Genomic DNA, 24,164 nt, shown 5'->3' with positions numbered 1-24,164 from the left:
GAATCCACCTGCCAATGGAGGGGACACGTGTTCGATCCCTGGTACAGGAAGATCCCACATGCCGTGGAGCAGCTAAGCCCGCATGCCACAACTACTGAGCCTGTGTGCTGCAACTACTGATGCCTGCGCACCTAGAGCCCATGCTCCACAACAAGAGAAGCCACCGCAATGAGGAGCCCACGCACCACAATGAAGAGTAGTCCCTGCTCACTGCAACTAGAGAAAGCCAGTGTGCAGCATCGAAGACCCAACACAGCCAATAAATACATTAATTAATTTAAAAAAAAAAGAAATGGAATGACTCCAGACAAGTACATGTTTTATAGTTTTATGACTACTTTTCCTATAATTTTCTTGCCCCTTCTCTCACTGTCAGTGTAATAGAAATTATTTTTTATTACTTTTCTCTAGCTTCCTTCTATCATATCTAATTTGCTGCTCACCTAAGGGGAGCAATAAAACTATACTTTTATACCAGTTAGAATTTGGTCCAAAAGATATGTAAATAGAGCTCAGGGTAAGCTTCAGTATACCTGGGTGTTGTGATGCAGCTTTGAATTCTCTGTAAGCCCTTTGGCTTGATGGATTATTTTCTATTTCCTGAGAGCTGAGATTACTTTGTTAAATAACCACTTGGGTACGTGAAGAGTTTTTATAATAGTGTTCTTGTTGACAGGAAGTGTTGGAGCTGAATCAGCAGACTGATATGTCCTCTAAATCAGTGTTAAATCATGTCTTGTGACAACATTTAAAGACCTCAGGTAGTGGAGATGCCAATTGCTAAACTGCATTACAAAACAAGCCTTTAATTCCTTCTGATTGTCAAATATTCCCCTGAGTATGTGTGTGATGCAAATCAGGAGAGGATATTTTCTTCCCAGTGTTCTGCCAACTCTCAGCTTGAATTTAACACTTTGGCTGAGCACATTTCCCCTTTCTGTTTCATCCGGATAAATTTTACTTTTTTGGTTTCCTGTCATATAAGGTTATGTTTACAAAAAGGCTATATCTTCTAACCTCTGGTCTTTGGGTAGAGGGAATATCAGACTGTACCTTGAGGCTAATTAGTAAGCAAAGCTGCTTAGTGCCAGCTGCTATGGAAACATCAGATACTACATGCTGTCAGACTATGTCATTTTAATTGGCTTTGAGGGGAAGTAGACCTAATCTCTAGGAACAATTTAAGCCAAAATTCTTTACTAACTTGATGCAGCATTTTAAATTTGAAGTGAAAACTCAGCTTCTTGAGGAGGAAAAAAATATATTCTTTATGTGAAAAACTCGAGAACAGGACACCTGAAAAGGAAAAAATAAAAGATTTAAATTTAGTTGATTATGGTTTGTGGAAAAGATTATTGTGTATTTGTCCACTTTTGCTTCTGCTAAATCTAAGCTCTTGGAGGGCTATAAAATCTGTCTGCTCAAAGAGCTTCATGTGTGTGGGTTTATAAGAACCTAATCATTAACCCACGGAACAGAGGACCTGCCAATCATGTTTGCCATCCTTCAGGACTTTCATAATTGGCACTTTGGTTAAGATTCTTTCATTTTCAAGCAAAAGAAACTGATTTTAGCTAGTCCAAATGAATTAGCAGAATGTGTTAAAGAGTTGCTCACAAAATCAAAGGAAGGGCAGTACAGACCTTGCAGAGGACAGAAATCAGAGCAGATCCAGGGAAAGCACCAGGGTTGGTTGCTCATCAACCTTCTCTCTAGGACACTCACATCAGGTGACAGCTCTGAGAAGCTTCAGTTTCTGCAGATCTCCATTCATTGTCAAATGTCTAGGGAAGGAACATCCTATTGGCGCAGGCACAGTTAGCATCTCTACCCTTGGATTAACAGCCACTGCAAAGGACTAAGGGTAGAGAATGAAAGGGAAGGGAATACAGCCAAGAGCATTCAGAAATCCTTGTGCACCGAGCAGCAACCCCAATTCCACCTACTGTTATCGGTGATGTCATAATCAGGCTCTAGATTCGTGGTGCTATAAACAGAACATTGGTTTTCCTATATGTTTATCTTTTAAAAATAATGAAAAATTTCAATACTTTATTAAATACCCACAGTGTGCCAGGGAGAAGACAAAACTCTAGGTATAAAAAGATAAGTTCTCACTCAAGTAAGAGATGCAGATGTGTAAGTAATGATTAGCATAATAACAGATATAATTCAAGCTTGTGCATATTTAGGAAGTTGTTAGAAGCTTTGAAGAGAAGTATCAATCTACATACACCTGAAGATGTCAGGGAAAGCTTTTCAGAGGAAGGAATATTTGAGTTGTCTTCTTTTTAAATTGAAGTATCGTTGATTTATGATATTGTGTTAGTTTCAAGTGTATAGCAAAGTGCTTCAGTTATATGTATAATTTTTCAGCTTATTTTCTAATATAGGCTATGAGGTGAGTCTGGAAGAATAAGTGGGAATTTATTATGAAAAGGAAATGAGAGGTATGCCGTATAGGAAAAGTGCATTTTGGAAGCATACAATACCTACAAAGGGTAGAAGTAAGAGACAGTGTGGTTCACTGGGGAGCTGTGACTAGTTCAGTATTGTTGGAGTTTAGGTATCTGAAGGAGGAAGTTGCTGAAACTAAGTCTGGAGGAAGAGGCTTGTCCCTGAAGTTTCTATTATATAACATTGAGGTCTGTGGGTCAGATGCTTTAGGCAACAGAGAGTCAGTAAAGGATTTATGATTTGAGGCAGTGATGTGTTCAATGTTGTTTTTAGAAAGACCATTTTGGTAACAGGTGGAACAGAGTATGAACAAGAGAAGAAGACCTGCTACACAGAAACTGCAATAGAGTAGAAAAGGGAGTTCCGGGGAAATTCAGTCTTCTTTCTCAGGCAACAGACTAGATGGTGGGGTCACTAGCTGGGAGGAGGAGGAAGAGGATGAAGAGGAGAATGTTGAAGCCATTCAGAGGCCAAGTGCATACATGGGTCTGCAGTCAAAAGAGAGACATATTTCTGGGTCAACAGCATAAGGCAGCCATTCAGAGTGTGGGTATTGATGAGGTTTCATATGTAGAATATTTTGAATAAGTACAGACCTCAGAATGGAATCCTGGAGACCTTAATCTTGTAATTATGGTCCATCCCTTACTTACATCCATTAATGTAATTAAGAGATGGACCAGGGAAAAGAAGACTGAGTTGAAAAATCGAGAATAATAGGAGGAAGACCAGTAAAGAGCAGATATAATAGAAAGTAAGCAGAGGAAAGGGAAGTGAGTTTCAAAAAAGCATATGTATTGGTTAGGAAGAGAACTAGCTGCAGGTTACAATTCTTTCTCACATAGACTAGGTGTGGAGCTAGGCAACTGGTAATAGTATAGGGGCTCCATTATCATCCAGTTCTTTCTACATTCTACCCGGCATCTTGATAGTCCAACTTGGTTCTTTAAGATTCATCTCGGGGAAGGAGAACATGCTGAAGAATTGAGCACCAGTCCTTTAATCCCTTTAAAGACGCTCTACACTCTGCACAGCACTTCTTCCATCCACTGGCAGAATTTAGCCGTATGACCACATCTACCTTTAAAGCAGGCTGGTAAGTGTACATCAAATTCTGGGCAACCATGAGTCCAGCTGAAAACATGGCTCTATTTTACTAAGAAGGGAAAAATAAATCCTGAAAGCAAACTGGAAATTTCTGCCACACAGGAGTTGGTGAACAGTGACACAAACTGCAGAGAGTTCTTGTGAGATAAGAACTGAACAGTATCCATTGAATTAGTCAATGACAACCTTGGTAAAAGTAATTTCTTGGAGCAATGAAAATGTAAGTCAAGTTACAATAGATAGAAAACTGATTTTAAGGTAAGGGAAATGAAAATGAATATAGATTTTGCTTTCAACAAGCTGGTCTGTGGAAAAGAAGGTGAGAGGTGAGATCATTTAGCTCAGCACTGTCATGGGAAAACAGCTCATGTAGAGTAAGGGTTCAGACTTTGAGGGGCCATGTGCAGGCTTCAGCAGAGGGAAGCAGCCCTCAGAAACATGCCAATGGAGCAACCTTCTCCTGGAAACTGCTTCCTTTTCCTACCTCCTCCCAAAGGAATTTGGTTTTTGTGGGATTTTTTTGAGATGTCATGTTCTTATATGACCGATTTCATGGTCAAGGTTAATTGGTCAAGAGTAAATCTAATCCTAATTGATCCAAAGAATTCAACCCCACAAACCATTTGCATAAATGAGGAGTGGCTAATTTACTAAAATCCCTACCATGGGAGTTTTAGGTTTCCTGTCAGAGAAATAGCAAGTCAATTTCATTCCGGCGATTGAAACTATAAGCTGTAAAACAGGTTGGCAGCCGCATTTTTCATCATGTGTTGAAAAGCAGCCTTCAATGAGAAAGACAAACGAAGTTAGGATTAAGAGGAATACAGAGATTGAAGGCTGACAGACAGAAAGAAAGGAAGGTCAGTGTCCTAGCAACATTTAGATTCTTGCTTCTGATTGGTCCTAAGACCCAGCAACATTCTTTCCCTTGAGATTTGTGAGATCGTCAAGATCCTTATAATAAAAATCCCTTCCTGCTTAAGTAAATTCTAGCTGGGTTTCTGTCATTTACCATCAATTAATACTGAGAGCAACATGCTTATATGTATAGGGAAGAAAGCAAAAAGAAAGGATGAAGATACCAAAAGACAGAATTTGAGAGTGTATTGCGGATGACAATCTTGTTTCTACTCGCCCACAGCTCCCTTCTAAAGGAACAGTCCCTGTAAAATCTCTATTGTTCTTGTGACCTCAACCCCCAGTCACACTGTTTGGTTCATGGAAGGGCACCTGGCTTCCTTCTATATCCTAGATGAGCTAGTCTGATCTTATTCTTTTGGGGGTTTGGAATTTAGTTGTGCAGAGCCTGAGTTCATGAAGAGTCAGGGCTGAGACTATGATGGGCCACGTGCAAGCTGAAGCTGAGGAAGCCAGATATCAAAAAGAAGCGATTGGACGACTCCTGTGGAGAGAAGCAGAAGTGACTGTGGACCCCTGAAAGAGAGGGCAACAGAGGGAGTAGCTACCTTGATGCATGTCAACCTGTGCACTGTTCAAGAGTATGAGCTTCAGAATCAGTTAACCGTAAGCTCGAGCCCTGGCTCCTTATCAACCAGCATGACCTTGCGCAAGTTACTTTACCTCTTGAAAACTCAATTTTCTCATCTGTAAAATGGAGCAGTGTCTGACCCATAGTAAGCTAATAATTGATGTTAACAGCATATTGAATAATTCTTTGTAACATATTAAATATGACATTTATAATGTCATATATTACTTAAAATAAAATAAAATGACATATAATAAAGGTTAAGAGCTTCCAGTTTCAATTCGCAATAATCCCCCAGATTCTGTCTTTACTTATTAATGAAATCTATGTACCTTTGTAATAATCTTTCTTTCTATTTGGCCTAACTAGACTGAGATTTTGTTCCTGGCTAACACAGAGTGAGAATGCTTGGCTCCCAGTCCCCAGGGTGAATTTGGACAAGTTTTTCCCTCAATCAACATTCAGCAATATTGCCTCCTCCATTCATCCTGAAGCCTTGTCTCTCTTGGTTTCTGTGACACCACACTCTACTGGTTTTCTCCTACTGTGCTGGCCACAGGGTCCCTCTAGCTGGTTCGGTCTCTTCTGCCTGATCTTCAAATGCTGTAAGTCCTCAAAGCTCCTTCCTAGATGCCCTCGTTTTTCTCATTCTATATTTTCTTTCTAGGCAAAAATACAAGCACGTGGTATCAATTATCATCTAATTGAACCCTTGATTCCCAAAAGGTTATCTTTATCCCAGACCTCTCCTTAATCTCCAAATATGCATGTCTTATTGCCCACTCAACATTTTACTTGGAGATCTGAAAGGCAACTCAAAACCTACAAATCCAAAATTGATTTCATCATCTTTTCACCCCGGGTTTTCAATCTGGATTGCACCACCCAAAAACCCATCTAATCTATCACTAAGTCCTGTTGATTTTACCTTCAAAATGCTTTTTGAGTTTTTCTATTTCTCTTTCTCCATTTCCATCACCCGATCACCCATGCCCAAGCCATCATTCTCTGTCATTTGGGCACCTGCAACAGCCTCAGAAGTTATTTCATTACATCTTATCCTATTTCTCTCCAATCTTTTCTCCGTATTATTGCCAAAGTTATATTTAAAAAATACAATTCCTTCTATGGCTTTCTGTGTTTTTAAGATAATAAACTCCTTATCGTGGCATACAAGGTCCTCGATGATCTGGCCCCTGTATGGGAAAAGGGGTGTGTTGGAGCTGGCTTGTATTGGCTGGTGCTGGCATTGCAAATGGTCAAATTTTCTGGAATTTTGCAAACCAACTGTTGAACCATTGGTAGTTTAAAGTTGCATGTGGTAGGAACAAGTAACCTATGGAAATTGGCAAATGTTGCAAAGCAGAGCTTTTTTTTTTCTGGGAGAACCAGTTTACCAGCACACCTCTGCCTATTCCTCTCTCCAGCCTCAGACTCCCTCCTACATTCTGTGCTTCAAACACACCAACCAACCTTAAGCTCCTCTACTAAATCATTCTTCCTCCTACTTAAGAACTAGCAAATATATTGGCTCTTCTTCCTTCCTGAAAACTCCAAGATATCAGTGACTCTGTTGGCCCAACATCATATTTTCAAGGCCTAGCAGTGCTTGACACACAGTAGGTGCTCCATAAGCACCTGCTTGAATAAACACCTGCTTTCACGTGAATGTTATGTCTCAAAACAATGTGATGCCTATAAGAATGCCTCAAAAATGATGAAATAATATTTTAAGATGATTGAGTATATAAAAATATGTTTTGCTTCTTGAACAAATGTATTTTTTTTCTATTTTCGTTAGCTTTTTCTATTTTCCACTTAGTATTGCAATTCATTTTCAAAATGATGAATTTTATTTCTATGAAATAGTCATAACTGAACTGTGATATTAATGTTATTTAAGTTGAATTAGGTATGACTTTTACTATCATAATAAAATTATGCCCGAACAGATAAGGGTGATATTTACAATGAATTCTTTGAAATTTCTTCTTTCCTATTTTAAAAGTTAGCTTTCCAGAGACACATATTCTTCCTCTTTATACAATGGAGTAGTTAAAACATAATGTTAAACCATTTCCTCTCAAAAGAAATTTGTTTAAATGACCAGAACTCTCTTGCAAAATACTTCCAGTAACTTCTAATGAAGTGAACATTGCATCATCATCATAATAAGAGTATATCCGCTGGTAGAATTTTCCATTTATATAGAAAAGAAATAGGTTTACAGCTATTTTGCTATCAATATTTTTAACTATTTTTATACATTTTTCATGCTTCTCTCTTCCTCCCAATGAATATTTTCTTTTATCTCAGGATCCTTAAATGAAAATCATATTTAATTTAGCATGTGAACTAATTAGCAAAGGCAATACTTTTACAAAAGTCAGTTTTTCTTGACATATCTATTTCTTGTACACAATTATCTCTTAATTTGGTGAGACTAAGATGCTTCATCATGGAGTAAAATGGGAAGGAGTAAAATGGGAAAACGATTTAATATGTAAAAGTAACAGGAGTGTAAAGCAAATATATTCCAAGAGCTTAAAAAAAAAGTAATAAGGGTAAATAGCTACTCTTTACCATAATGACTGGTTGTTTTTTAAAATTTTGGTACCAGGTGTGATTAAGTAAATATGTTCTAGATTAATATCGAGGATCTAGTAAATTCCCTGTGCTTCCAAGTCCATATTACCCACATGTTAGATATAACAGAAACAAAAACCTGTATAGAATAATCATCTCAAGCTTACATGGAAGATTCACCAAAATAGAGCACATTCTGGGCCATAAAACACAACTTAACAAATTTAAAAGAAATCATACAATGTCTGCTCTCAGACCACAATGGAATTAAACTAGAACAATCAGATATACTCAGCTCTTAATCAACAAGTTGGTCACTGGTTTTCCTATTCTTGTGTCTTAAGTCATCCAGCAGTGCAATGTCCCTTGGTTGTAAAACTGCATAATTGTGCCTTACCTTATTAAAATTGCTTGTGTGTCTAGCATTCAAAAAGTGTTTCTTGTTCTTCCATGCAGCAGTGTTCTAATTTAATGCCGGCTTCCCTGTCAGTACACACAATGAGTTGTAATTAGTCTCTGGCTCTAAGTCTGCACAAAGGAAACAGAAAGTTGCAGTTTTTCAGTGCATTTGATCATTGTAAGCAACAAACCAAAAACTTAGACCAAAAATAACCTCATTCTCTTCTTTAGTAAGAGAAATGATTGTAATTTTTTATTGGATTTTCTATGTACTTCAGGTGTCCTCATATGTTTGCCATTTTACTCTGCTCTTTCTTTTTAAGCTGAGCATTATAATTTAAATACTAATAATGTTTTTCTGTTCAGAATTTAGAATTTTTTCCTTTTAATGACATAGCTTATACAATTTACTATACACTGTTATTTGATAATTCATCTTAATTCAGTGTCTTAGAAGATGCTAAATATTTTTCATTTTATTGCTTTACTTTACTTGACTATTCTACATACAAGACATTTATAATTGCTCCCTCAAATCCAAAGTCACCTCAGGTAGAAAAATTTATGCAGAAAAGTATTTAGGTTATGAATTTTAAAAACTGGCTTAATGTAAAATCACTATTTTTCAAATATTCAAAGACTGTGTTCACTCCATTCTTGCTTTCTCAGATCTTCCCTGACCCCTCAGATTGTCAAATCTTTTCATTATATGCTCTTATAATATCACTTTATTTTCTTTCATAACTTTTATTTCAGTTTGTAAGTATGTTTATTTTGAGATTACTTCATAAATGCCTAAGTTTCCTTGCAGTTTGTAAACTCCATGAAAGCAGAGATCGTGTTAATTAAGGAACAGACTAAAATGCTTTCACGAAGAGAACCACAAATAATGCAACTTATACAGCCTGCAAGTCTATTTCTCTTTCGTATAACATTCCAGATGAGGGCAATCCAGAACGGTTGGGATGGCTCTGCTTTCCTCAACACAGGTCCCCCATCTCTGACTCAAGAGGGCTGCCAATTCCTTACCATCAATTTGAAGAGGAAAAGGACCAGAGCAGCACATATTCAATAGTACTTTAATAGGTGAGATTCCCTAAAGAAGAAAACTTTGCTTCCACTCAAAACCTATCAGCCACAACTTAGTCACATGGTCATTATTAATTGCAAAAGAATCTGGGAAATGTAGGCTTTAGCTAGCCTGTACTGGAAAGAAGAGGAAATTGAATCTAGGGGGACAACCAGCAGGGTACCACAATATCTGTGTTTGTTGCTATTGAACATTATACCTTCAGAGCCTACCACAGTGCCCACTCCATAGCGAGTGCTGAACAAATATTCAAAGGATAAATGGATGAATGGATTTTACATTCACACCATCACTGACATTTCCCCATGTTTGACCCTTTCCTCTCTCCCAGCCAGAGAAAGATGTGGATCCAGAAGAAGAGCAGGAGGCCTGGGAGAATTACAATAATGAGAGAGTGGTTATATGTGCACCACAGGAAGCAGCTTTTTTGCAAGGGAGAAGTTGATGAAATTAACTGATACTTATGATGTAAGAATCATTAATGCTTAAGATGAAATGAGAATATTTCAGAATATACCCAGGTGACTGGGGTCTTTCGAGTCTAGTCATCCTTTGCAACATCACCCATTACTCTAAGTTGAAGGCTTGGCAATTTCTTCTCCCAACTGAACACAGAGGATTGTTGACGGTAGCACACATACATCTATAAAACCCAAATATGAACTTTCAAAGAAACTGCAGTATGAATACATAATAAGGAAAAAAAGAAATGTTTCTCTCACAACTGAATTGCTACTTCCCATTATCAAATGAAGATAAATGGGAAATAAGCCATGACTCTCCAAGGAAAATTTAATTGGAACTTTCTCCATGCCCACCTAACACCTTCTACAGCACTTTCTATGTGGTGTTGTAGTTAATTACACTGTGAGCTATTTGTGGACTGAAAGCATATCTTATGTCTATATTTCCCCCAAGTATCAATTAGCACATAGTGGCACTCAACAAATGTCTGTTGAATGAATCAATGAATGAATGAAGAATTAATGAATCTCCTGAGGTATTGTGCAAAAAATGTAACTGGAAAAACAAAAGGTAAATTGAAGAGTAATACTTCCTCTCTACCCTCAGGAAAATGGGAAAGAATTTCTGAGCTTTGGTGGGGCCTTTGTGAAGAAAAGGCGTTAGTCATTAAAAGTAAACAATGGAAGAAGGGAAATAGTATTTTTTGCTCAGCCTAAAAAAATGTGAAAGTATAGTCATGAATAAATGAGAAAAATATTTCTCTATTTTATTGTAGAATTGCAATTCGTTATCAGAATTGAGATGTGCTTTGGGAGGATGTGTGTGTGTGTGTCTTGTGTGTGTCTGACAGTCTTAAATATTCCTCACTGAACAACTGGGGAAAGAAGATGCCATTCCGTGGACTCACAGTGCTCTCTCAGGTGGACTGGTCCTGGAAGACCCACGCCCATCCTGGCTGTTGCCAAGCTATTTAGGAAATGTCAGCACAGACCATTGACTCTCTCCCCCAACCCACCAAGAATGTTACTTTGAAAGGAATGTCTCAGACTTTTTAAAAAATGTACTTTTGTAGAAGAGAAGAATGGATTGTGGGAGGAAATCAACCTCTGTGTTTAAGAGGCATGGTTCCCAAAAGGAGGATATAGGTTTGCAAAGCAGAAGTCAGAAAAATGAAGCATGGAATGGAAGGAACCAGCAGAGGAACATGGATGGGTCAAAGAGGGGTTCTTTTAGGAATGCTTTAGCTTCTTGTGTGCTACTCTCTGGAGCTTGGGAAAAGTCATATTTGGTGTATATTTGGCAACATTCTTAAATTACACCAAGCTGTATAACAAGGTTTGAGAAAACTATTCTGTGTATTGAATGGTGGGTGGTAGTAAAGAAGAGTGAGTCTGCACTTGAACTTGCCCACCTTGGTGACCTTGGACAGAGGCCCATGGCCTTTAACCAGGTCTTGGATAGAACCAGAGGAGGACAGGGGTGCTATGAGGGGACCACTCCCAGACAGAGGCGAGGCAAGATTTCAAATGAAAGAAAGCAGTTCTCCTTCCTCAAAAGGCAGGTTATTTTTCTCTAACCTCCTCCTTGTTTGAATCTTATTTGAGCTAACTTACCAAGAAGTTTAGAAATCCAGGATTCTGAGGGGACCATAACTATAGTTCACTTTGTCCTTAATATTTCCATTTCCAAAGAGTTGCCTGTAAGTAAGAGGACAGAGAGCCTGCAGATATTAACCAACAGTGTTTGTCACTGTTATCTGAGTGGTCCTAGAGATTCATGGGACCACTGGTGGGAAGAAAATGTCATAATAATGCTCTGGATTTAAAGAACATAGTACTTTGAAGACCTAAAATAGCTTCACAGCTCTTTATTAAATTGCATTTATTTCTTAAGCTTAATGTAACAGTAATTAGTTCAGTAACTATTGAAAAATATTACTAAATGCTTTTAAAATATTATATTGCTTTTTTTTAATATTCTGTTGGTGGCGTATCTAAGAAATCTTTGCCTAATTCAAGGTGATACATATTTTCTCCTAAGTTTTTTGTAGAACTTTTTATAGATCTAGGTTTTCAATTTAGGGTTTCAATTTAGGTCTGTAATAAATACTGAGCTAGTTTTTGTATATGGTGAAGGTATAAACTGAGATTCTTTTGTCGTTTTTTGGGGGGGGGTTTGCACATGGATGTTAAAATATTAAATTGCTTTAACTATAAACTTATGACCACCTGTTCTCAATTTGAGCGTGTCATTTCCAATCTGGACACTAGCTCAAAGCCAAAATAGCCATTTGGCTATCAATATTCATTCATTTTACACGGATGTGTGTATTTACATATAATTTTTTATGCTTAATATGTGACTACTCATTTCTCTGTTAAATCTCCTAAAAATTCTCCATCATTTTTCCATGGTTTACAAGAGCTGCATATTCCCTAATTAAAGGTATGTACCCAGTAGGCATTGAATAATAATTACACATTGATGATGACCATGCTAATGGTGATGTAGGATGTAAGATGAGTTAAATTCAACACTTTCTTCTCATCCAGCAGGAATGTATTTTCCCCCCACAGCAGAATTCCAGTGGCAATAGTGAGATCTCAAGGCTTCCAAAGTCAAATTTGCCCCTCATCAGCCTGCATTTTTCTTCCTTTTGCTCCAAGCCTTCTCCCACAGCTTCCTCCAGTCAGCATAAAGGGCTGTACAGAGGGCCTTGCCTGCAGCTCCCCAGCTGCTGTTTGCAAGTGGATTAGGTAGCAGGGCTGGAGCACCTCTGCAACCCCACCATCAACATCAATTAGGGACAGTTCCCAAGACTCCTGCATGTGAAGGTGACATGTGGCCCCATCTCCTTGAAAAGCTCTGTGGCCCATAAACTGGTTAGTTAGATAGATAAATCAGTGCAGTACCATCATTGATAACATTCAGGGAAATGCCAACCAAATTGCACAGAAGAATCACCCCTTTGGTGTCTGATCAGATCTGCATATTCATTAGCAATTTGGCAAGAAGTCAGTTGTGACAAGTTTCTTGAATCTGAAACCAGTTAATCTGAATTTCCCTCTTAAACTTAAAGTCAGTAAACTTGGGTTCTCTTTTTGTAAACACATTAAGTAAATTCATTGATTAAGTAATTTTTGACTGGGCCAATTGTAGAGATAAGTTTGGTCCTACTTGAGGCACAATGCTAACCTGGTCTCTTTGGTAGTTCTGTCTTTAATCTCAACTGAAAGTATGTCATGTAAAGTCTACATGAGTCATGGTATTTCCTCCAGGTACCATGAAAACAACACTGTGCAGAGAGGATTAATCACGTGGAATGAGCTCTGATGCTATAGCTTCCTATTTATCAGAATATTTCCCATTTCCATCTTAGATTACATTTGAAGCCCTGAAAAGTTTTCGCCTGGCAAATAGTGGGCATATAAACATTCCTTGAATAAAAAAGTCATCTGAGTCTTTTCTTTAAGACAAAAATTTTTTTAAATTAATTTATTTTATTTATTGGCTTTATTAGGTCTTCTTTGCTGCGTGCAGGCTTTCTGTAGTTTTTTGAGCAGAGGCTACTCTTCCTTGCGGTGCATGGGCTTCTCACTGCAGTGTCTTGTTGCAGAGCATGGGCTCTAGGTGTGCAGGCTTCAGTAGTTGGGGCCCATGGGCTCAATAGTTGTGGCCGTAGGCTTCAGAGCACAGGCTCAGTAGTTGCGGCGCACGGGTTTAGTCGCTCCGCAGTATGTGGGATCTACCCAGAGCAGGGATTAAACCCATGTCCCCTGCATTGGCAGGCGGATTCCTAACCACTGCGCAACCAGGAAAGTCCCAAGACAAAATTTTTTTATTCATTATTTTATGTGTAGGGTTCCCAAATTCTATACCACTTGTTTTAATAAGTGGTACAATTAAAAGGATTTCTATGGTCAAAATTTTTTGAGAAGCTTTGAGTAAGATCAAGTTTATTTACTGAATCATTTAGAAGAACTAGCTTGTTTCAGGTTATAACAATCAAAATAAGGTATTTTGGAAATGCCCAGAGCATGATTTATTTTATTCCCTAAAAACTGGTGTTAATTTTCACTGACCATCATAAATCAATATGTCTTGGCTAAGCTAATTAAAACCAGATGATCTTAGTTTGCCTATTCCTGGGAACTAAAGAATTTTCAAATAATGCTACTAAAAAACTTAAAGGCAAGCTTAGAATTCAATATATGACCTAGATTTAGAACATATAATAAATACACTTTTAGGGGTTATATAATTATGGCTTTTCTCCAGATTCCTAATTTATTTTATTGTTTCTCCACAGCACTAATAATACATAGTTAATGGTATATCATTTTCCAGTCTGATATTCACAAGGTACTGGTTCTTGGCATTTTATGTGAAACGAAGATGGATAATGTGTGGAAAATTTGTCAAAGATTTGGAAATGGTCAGTAGACACTACCAGGTGCCCTTTTAGTGGGGTCCTGAGTGTTAACAGGAAGACCCATAAGATCCACAAGGCCATTCCCACTTCAGACGCCAATCGTAAATTCTGGGTCTCTCATACTTCTGACCAACTAGCTGTAAATTAGGGCTACCCATGACCCCCTTCTCAGGTTCGATTATTTGCTAGAATGGCTCATAGAACTCAGGAACACACTTTACTTATGTTTACTGGTTTATTATAAAAGATACTATAAAGATACAAATGACCAGCCAGATGAAGAGGCACACAGGGCAAGGTCCAGAGGGGTCCTGAGTGCAGGAGCTTCTGTCACCTTAGAATTGGAGTGTGCCCCCTTCTGGCATATGGATGTCTTCAATGTGTTCACCACCCCAGATGTTCTCCTAACACCATCATTTAGGGGTTTCATTACATAAGCATGATTGATTAAATAATCGACCATTAGTGATTAACTCAATCTCCAGCCCCTTCTAAGCTTCCAATCAAGACTTGGTCTTTCTGATGACCAAACCCCACCCCAAAGGTATCTAGGGATCCCTAAGAGTCACCTCACTAGAACAAAAGAAGTTTCTTTTTACCCTTATCACTCAGGAAACTTTAAGGGTTTTAGGAGCTCTGTGCCAGGGATGGGGGCCAAAGACCAAATATCTGTCCATAATACAACAAGAGGGTATTGCAGCACCTGATAAAAGAAAAAAAGAATTGGTTGTTGATGTTGGAAAACATCCTGGAACTGGTGGTCAGAAGTTAAGGACTTGTACTAGGAAAGTATATGTGGCAACAGAAAAGAAAGAAGCAATGTGACAAATACTATCAAGCTAGAATTAATAAAAGTTAGATAGTCAATTGAATGTGGGGAGGGAGGGGGAAGGACTCAAAGATGGCTCTTAAGTATGAATCCACATTGCTGGAAAGATATTGATGCTACTTACTGAGAGGTAAAAGTAGAGAAGATTCGGTAGGGAAGATGTTCAATCTTGTACATGCTGAGTTTGAAATACCAGTAAAAAAATCCAAATGCAACAACTCAATAGGAAGATGGAAATATTAGGGTACAGTCAAGTGAGAATTTTATACTGATTGAAAGCATTGCTTCTTGAGATTGGATCAAACCAAATAAAACTTTGGGACACATTGACATTTTATCCTCTCTAACAGATAGATAATTTTTAAAAGAAAGTCAAGCATTTGGAAATAATGTTTACCACTAAGAAAGCAAGTTGAGAAAATAGTCATTCCCAAGATAAGAAGAAAATATAAATTTTAAACGAGTCCTTGAAGGACTTACCTTTAGATCTTTTTAGAAAATGTATTATTATTGACTTTGGGGCTCAGACGATGCTTTTGTCTTTGTGCTATGTTAATTACATTCCTGTTTCTGAAGATGGATTCATATCTTCCTGTGCTCCTCCATGCAACTTTAAAAGACTTTCTTTTCTTTCTGTTTTTCTGTATTCTGTCTGAAATGTACCCCTTCAAATTTTGAAAGTAATATATAGCTTAGCCATGTCCTTTAATATATTCAACTTTTTCTCAAGTAGCCAAGGATACCTAATCCTTGTTAGAAATTTTGAAAGAATACAACATAAAGTTGGCAAGATGTAATGAGGAGAAGAGTGAAAAGGAGAGTTTTTGAGACAGACTAGGCCACCAAGTAACTTCTGCACAATCCCAGGCACACTATCTGGCAATGAACTCTGAGTCTAACGATCAGCATTGTCTTCAGCTTCGCTGAACATTTTCTAGTGCTTTTAAAGAAGCCTTGATAGATGTGGAATGAAAGGTAATTCTCTCTTTAAACATCAGAAATTCTTTCGTCTATTCTGTCCTGTTCTAAAAATCAGAATCAGTAAATCATGAATGTCTGAGATAGAATGGCTGACTTACTTCTTTCATAGCTGTCTGATTCAGAGTAGCATCTAAAGATAATCTAAATAATTGTCTCTGTAGAATAACTATTTTTGCTGCACATATAATGACAATTACTGTCTTTATTATAGGCATAATTTCATTTAAGCTTCACACCAATTTTAGGAGGATGAGATAATTGTCATGCACACCTTCATCATCAGTGTGAACATGCCAACAAAATCTCCACCTCCAATACAGAGAGCGAAATTGTCGTTCTCAAACTTTTTGCATACTCTGCTTCACAAACTCTTCAGCAGAATATTCTCTCACACTGGAGTTTAAGCTCTCCTTTTACTAGTTTTACCACAGTTGAAAATTTCCTCAATGCAGTCAGATTCTATCTAAATCAGCCACACTCTCCCTTCTGTCATTACTGATTCACAAGTTTGTGAATAAACATTTGTCCTTATCTGACCGCAAGATGAGTCTTCCACTGACTGGGGCTTGAAGACTCAACAAGGTTCATCTTTCAGCTCATCTACAAGATGAAGAAATCATATGGCATTGTCCCATTAGTGGCTTTTTCCCCTTAACCACAGATGTATGCCCATAATCTTTCAATGGCTTTCCAGAAGAGCAACCAAAGAAACTATAGCATTAATTCTTCGATGACTAGCTTTTCAAAGCCGCTTCTCTCAGATTCGGCCTTTAGGTTCATAAAATATTTAGACATAAATCATTTACTGCTTTCCGAGGACTTTACACAAATTTAATCATTGGTTTAAGTCATTTCCTTTATATTGACCTGAGGTACCTTGATTTCTGTTGAACCAGCATCAAAAACATCATGAAGTTTTGAGCTCTTGCTTTTTAAATTATGATTTCTGCATAACTTGCAATCAAGCTTTTTAAAAATTCCAAAACAAGAATAGGCTTTGAGATCAGTTGTGATGTCAAGAGTTAGGTGAGCCAGGATTTTTTAGTGAAAAACACAACGCGTGTTTCCTGTGAGCAGAAGAAAAGAATATTATCTTTCAGTTTTATGTATTTCCTTTAAAAATACAAACTGTTGTGATAAGATTGGGACCAGCAGATGATGACATTGGAGTTGGAACTCTGCTTGGTGCCCAGAATGAGCCCATCAGTTCAGAAAGGGAAGAGAATTACAGAGGCCACTGGCTTTTACAAGGAACACCTTGTTCTGTAGAAAACTCTCTGGTTCATTCCATTTGTTTTAATGAGTTCTGTTTATGGCAAAATGCTAAATGTGTATTATATAAATTGAAATTTGATCCTACTTAAGCCTGTAAGATTCTAAGATGAAATTCCAGATAGGGTGACAGACAAGGTCTGTCCTTAACACAATTCAGAGAGATTTCCCATGAATAGCTCCAGGATAATTTCCCATGATGCAATGAACTACTGTTTCAGTGGTAAGATACATGACATAATGTTCTATGTAGAGTTCATATCATCATGCTATCCTAAGTTCTCTAGAGGAACTGTCTCTATCAGATTTTTCACAGAACTTATTTGGATACCATGTCACCATTTCATCTAACAGCTTAGGGTAACCAATAGTCACTAGACAAAATTGACACTCACTACTTCACTGACCCACTTATTCTTTTATTCATTAATTTAATAAAAATGTATTGCATGCCTACTGTGTTAACTTGTTTTATTAATTTTATGGAGCATTTATTATGTGCCTCACATTGGATGTGAAAAACTACATGTAAGGTTGTGCTTGCCTCTAAAGTGTTTAGTCTCATTAGGCCAAATAATGAGTATCATTATGACAGTTGTTAAAATGAAAGAAGGTACAGGTCTTAATTAAGATAATGTTAACTACTATTTACTTAGAATTCACCAGGTGCCAGGCACTGAGAAAGCACCTTATCTCATTTTAAATGTATTACCTCATTTAATTCTCATAAAAAACCTAAGTGGTGGGTATTAACTCCAATTTGTAAATGATAAAACAGGTTTAAAGATATTGATTACCATCTCATCATTTGATGACCCCGAAGCACCCTGCATTTTACCATTTTTGCCAGTTAAAATATTTTTGGCTTAAAGTAGAATAACTGGGTAAAATTGTCTTAAATCATAAGTATACTAAATTAAGTCACATAAAAAGAAATCTGGAGGCAAGCAGTACTAGGGCTGGTTAAGTTTTCAGCTTCACAATACGCGTATTCCATTTCTCCATGTTCTCTTGACATTCACCTCAGGGTTACAGGATGGTCAGCACAGCTTCAAGCATTCTACCTTTACATAACAAAATCCAAGAAAGGAAAGGACAGAGAACTTGTTCTGGCTCCTTTCTTAATCAGAGTGAACAATCTTTCTCACAAACTCTGCATCAGACTCTGCCTTACACTTCATTTGCAAAAACTGGGTCTCACACCTGTCCCTAAACAAATCACAGGCAAGGCGCATCAGATTACTGGGATTGGCCAAGATCAGTTATGATTCATCCCCTGAAGATGAGTGTGATTTTGGCTTTTACCTAAATAAAAACAATTTTGATTAGCAAGGGAGAAGGAGGTAACCTATAGGATCTCCCTTCATATAGTAAAGTACTCATAGATTCCAGGTAATAAAGAATTTTCTAGCTTGCCACTAAATACATCATCCTCCCTAAGACTTAAACCACGATAGAAATTTTGAATGCACCATTAACCTAAATATGTGGAAATGGAGAGTGATAAAACTATAGTACACCTTGGCCAATTTTTACCTTGTGCATCACATGTAAATATACTGACACCAAATTTAACCTGAGAATGGGACCAGCCATTAAAAGGAAGAAAATACTGCCCTACACCATGGAACAAGACAATGTAGACTAATTATATTTTTGTTTTAAAACAATTTAATCACCGAGACAAAGATCTTTAATTCAAATCTCTTTCAACACCGTTCCTTTAAATTTTACTCAGAATAATTAGTCAGATCAATTCAGATTTCATGGCTGACATATTATTTGTAAAAAAATCTTTGCAACACATTTTTAAAAATTCTTAGGTTAAGATGTCAGACTGAAGAAATGTCTATTTAAACCCCTCTTCTGGAATCCCAGCAAAACTACAGTAAAGAAAATTTTAAAGTAAATAACCCCATGAGGAAGGGGAAAAAGAGGAGACCAACAAAATATTGGACACTGGAAAGCAAACATATGTACAGATGTGGGTCTCTAAACTAAAGATGCAGTACAGATTTGGGTCTCTAAACTAAAAGTAGAAGAAACTGAGAAACAACCAGATTTACTCTGCGGAATGTTCAAAAGCATCATATAAATTAATGAAATTAAGCATGACCGGGGCAGGGGCAGTTACAGCACTTGAAGAGGATTATGTGGAAATGATTTCTAGATTCCCAGTTCTACTCTTAAACTTTAGGCAACTGCTCCTGTGCTACCATAACAAAAGACTGACAGTTTAAAAACAACAAATAAATAGACACTGTTAGTTTTAGAAATTGCATGCTCTTACAGAATAGGCAAATGGATCAATAGAGCAATAGAACAGAATAAGACATATATTTTAAAATTAAAGATTATGAAAACAAAACACATTGGTAATTGGCTGTCCATTTCAGAGGAAAAGAAAATAAATTTAGAGGACTTCTTCCAAATATACACAAAAATAAATTTTTATATAAAGATCTAGGTTTGAAAACAAAACCATAAAATATTAGGAAGTTAATGTAAGCAATTCATATAAAGAAAAGACTTTTCAAACAATCAGCTAAAACCAAATAAAAGTAAACAAAAAACTACAGACTTGCAGGAAATTTTCACAGTGTATACATATATAATAATTTTCCTCCCTAATAAGCAAAGAAATGCAAAGTATATATGAGCCATTAGCTTGGCAAAATTTAGATAGTTTATTATTTCCAGTGTAGCTAAATGTATAGAGTAAAAAATACACCTGCACATTAGTATGAGAGCTAAGTGGGTAGGTAAAGTCCTATTGCAAGGTGATTAGGCAGTATCTCAAAATTAATCATCACTTCTAAAAATCTATCCCACCACAAAAATTGCTAATATATGTGTAAAATACTGCTAATTTTAGCATTATTTTTTAGTAATTAAAATTATTAAAAAATAATGAAAAATCTCTACTTCAGAATATTGAGCAGCCACTAAAAATAAAGCAGAGTGGTATATGCAGACAAGGAAATATCTCCAAAGTTCAACATTAAGTGAGGAAAAACAAACAAGTCACTACATAATGCCTATATTACAACATACTATTAGATTAGAAAATAGTTTCAAAGTATTGCAAATAATGTTGTCCTTTTTGTTTAAGAAATTGAATATAGGTGTAAAAATGTAGAGATATGCCTAATTTTATAGAAAGAGAACTATCAACCTATATGCCACATGTTTTTACCAATTTTACCTCTGGATAGAAGACAACTTCCTAAGTCCTTACTCGTTTTGTTGTATACATTTATTTATAGTCAGATCTTTTACAACAAGAATATATTACTTTTTCGATAAATTTATATTTTAAGAAAAGGTCCTAATAAGGTTGCAGGGTTCACTCCAGATCCACTAAATCAGATTTTCCAGGGGCCTTGAATCTATGTTCTTCAAAATCTTCCTTCATGATTTTAACAATTGAAACAAGGTCAGGTCTTGGAGTCACTGAATTAAGAGACTTGATAGAAATGACAAATGAGAGTTGTCCAATCAATGCTATGTCAGTAAAGGTGAAAATAGACCAAGAGATCAGATTTTTATCTAGGATAAATAGTCTGAATGAGCATAATGGGCCCTCAAATGGTCTAAAAGAATGAAATTGAGTTCTTTTTTTCTTCTTTTTAAATTGAGTTCTTTCGACATTGCGTTTACTTAGAAATATAATCCTGAAACTTTGCTCCCTACAAAAATTACCGTGTGATTTCTACATTCAGGCAGTTTGTTTCTCATGCTCCTAAGTCAGCTATATTCTCTATATTCTAGAAAATATCCAAACAGGCCTAACCCACTGACACCTTAAGCAAAATGACTTTTATTCCTATTGGCTTCATGTGCAAGAAACTAAAAAAAGCTGCAATCTGTAACAATTTAAAACGATGTTCTCGTTGAGACTCCCAGTCCATCTTCTAGGCCTAATGGAAAAACACCAACAGAGCCACTTAAGCGCAATTATTTCCTTCACAACCACATCATTAGTCAAGACAACAAAACATGGTGTAAATAGCAACATCAAGATTCTTGCTTGTCAAGATTTCCCAGGGTTCTTTTTGTCTGGTGGAATGCCCTGATAACAGGATCATAATAATCTAGGTCTATAGATTACCTGGCTATGATCTTCAAGTCTAATGTATAGTTTGTTTTGATGCGCTGGTCCTATCTTTTCAGGAGACATTGCTAATGCAGAAGCTCCCACACTACTTACTGGGGTCATGTTTGAGATCCTTCCAGATTGCACATTTAGTTCCAACCCTCCAGTGTGCACATGAATTGGTACCCACAGAAAGGTGGCAAACAAGGGTGGTCTTCAGGAGTAAGCCTCTGTGGCTGGAAGAGATTACCACACAAACTGGGAGCTGAATTTGATAACTAGGAAGACCTGGCTTAGTGGGTTGAACAGTGGCCCCCTAAAAACATAGCTACCTGGAACATCATAATGGGACATTATTTGGAATGAAGGTCTGTACAGATGTAATTCAGCTAAGGTTCTCAAGATGAAATCATCCTGGATTTAGGATGGGTCCTAAATCCAATGACTGGTGTCCTAATAAGAGAAAGGAGGGATTTGACACACAGAGGGACTCAAAGGAAAAGAAAGAGGCAGATGTTGGACTGATGCAGCTGCAAGCCAAGGACTGTTGAGGGTGGCCAGCCACCACTGGAAGTTAGAAAAGACACATGGAACAGATTCTCCCTCAGAGCCTCCAGAAGGAACCAATCCTGCTGACACCTTGATTTTGGACTTCTGGCCACTAGAACTGGGAGAGAATACCTTTCTGGGTTGTTGTTTTTTTTTAAGCCACTAAATCTGTGATAATCTGTTATGACAACTCTAGGAAACTAATACACCTCTCAGAGGTATTCTAAACCTACTCTGGATAGAGGGGAAGTAAAAGCTTCTCAAATGGCACTGCTTTGAGAGTGAACTAGAGGTCGTATCTCTGAGGCCCTATATGCACAGTACAGGTGAGATTACTTTTGTTCTTCTAAGTACATTCACTGATTGACCTCCATGGTACGCCTGGGTCAAATAAGTGTCATTAACTCCACTTCAGAGTACAGCAAATAAGCCCCTTGCCTAAGTTCATCAAAAGAGTTCTTGATAGATGGCTTCAAAACAGACTCTTCTTAAAGAAAATATGACTATTCCTAAAGGAAGGTAAAATACTGATGGTCAGGAGTGATACAAAGGGAATTAAAAAGCAGAATATTTGCTATGCAAATACCCTATAAGGCCTTATATTCAAGTGTATATACGTATACTTTTTATATATATTATACATACATAAATGTATATATGTATATATGTATAATAAATTTTTGTATATATTATACATATATAAGTGTATATATTTATATATGTGTATATATACACTTAAATATATATGTGTATAATGAAGTGTAAAAAATACAAAAGAAATTCATGCTGCAATTTTCCTTGAAAGACCAATTTTTAAACCCTGGGTTTTGCTACCATCAGCCGATTTCTGTTATCTTGTTGTGAAATAACAGTTTCCCTGAGAAGTTGTATTGACTTATCAGACTTGCCTAGTGAGTATCCCATATAGTCTTAGAATAGGCATGTCTCAGCCATAATTGATAGGAGAGATTTTAAGAGGTTTAAGCGTAGTGTGGTGCCAAAAGAGTGAGCAAAATTACAATATTTAGGACAAGGGAAATGACAGCTCTGCTCTACCTTGGCATAGTCAGACCATATCTGGAAAGTCTGCATTGTGCACAGCATGAAATTTAGGGATACTTTTTCATAAAAAGAGCCTAGTGAGGGGTGGAGAGATCAAGGTTCTCAAAGCAACAACTCTTGAATACTGGAGGATTTAAAGAATAGAAGACTCAGAGACATGAGATGGCTATCAACAAAAGTCTGAAAGGATGTAGTGTGAAAGAGGGTTAGACTTATTCGGTAGGTAGAGGTTACATTTCAGCTTCATGTTAGGAAGCTCTTTTAGAAAGGCAGAGCTGTCCAAAGATAGGACCAACATATTTAGCAAGTAGTGACCCCTTTGCCCCAGGGAGGATACAAGCACAGGCAGTGGTGTTACTTTGCAGGAGCTGGTGGTAATGCAGACCTTTACGCTTTCTTCTAATTTAATGTTAATCAAAGTTATAGTTCTTCTCCCTCGTAATTTAAATATTTCCCAGGTCTCCAGAATCTGAAGTTCTGATCCTCAATATGCAAAAAAACTGCAAATGACTTCTATGGAACTGAAGTCCAAGAATTATTTTGCCATGTACTCTGTAGATGTATTTATCCTTCTTACTTGAATATGTTATTGTTTAAGTTTGAATAATGTTTACCAATACTCCAAAAGGGGATGGAACATGGAGAACTGGGAGGAGTTGTCCTTAGGAAGCAAGAATTGGCATCTCAGTTGCCTGAGAAAATTAGAATTCTGCAGAGAAACACACCCAACAGGAGCTGTGTATATATATATATATATAATATATATATATATAATATATATATATTATTCTGCCTCATGAGCCTGCAAAGCACTATAGGCCAAGTAGGAGACACTGTAGTCTATGACATAAAAGCATCTTGAAGTTTGTACCCTTTCTCTTAAACTTTTTTAATGCAATATTTTTACTTAATACTTTATTTTAAGCATATACAACATGTTCATTTCCCCCTTTGTGATGGTTTTTCTAGTAAGACCTTTTGGCAATGCACATATATATATACACACACACACACCTCATTTTACTGAGATTCACTTTATTGTGCTTTACAGATATTGCATTTTCTAATTGAACGTTTATGCCAGCCCTGTGTTGAGCAAATGTAACATCACCATTTCTCCCACAGCATTAATTTTTTTAATTTTTATTTTATATTGGAGTATAGTAGATTTACAATGTTATGTTAGTTTCAGGTGTACAGCAAAGTGATTCAGTTACACATATACATATATCTATTCTTTTCCAGATTCCTTTCCCATTAACAGAATATTGAGTAGAGTTATCTGTGCTATACAATAGGTCCTTGTTGATTATTTTATATACAGTACTGTGTATATGTTAATCCCAAACT

The sequence above is a fragment of the Hippopotamus amphibius genome, chromosome 5 (assembly GCF_030028045.1).
Source record: "Hippopotamus amphibius kiboko isolate mHipAmp2 chromosome 5, mHipAmp2.hap2, whole genome shotgun sequence".
NCBI classification, from domain to species: Eukaryota; Metazoa; Chordata; class Mammalia; order Artiodactyla; family Hippopotamidae; genus Hippopotamus; species Hippopotamus amphibius.
This window is presented reverse-complemented; position numbering follows the sequence as displayed.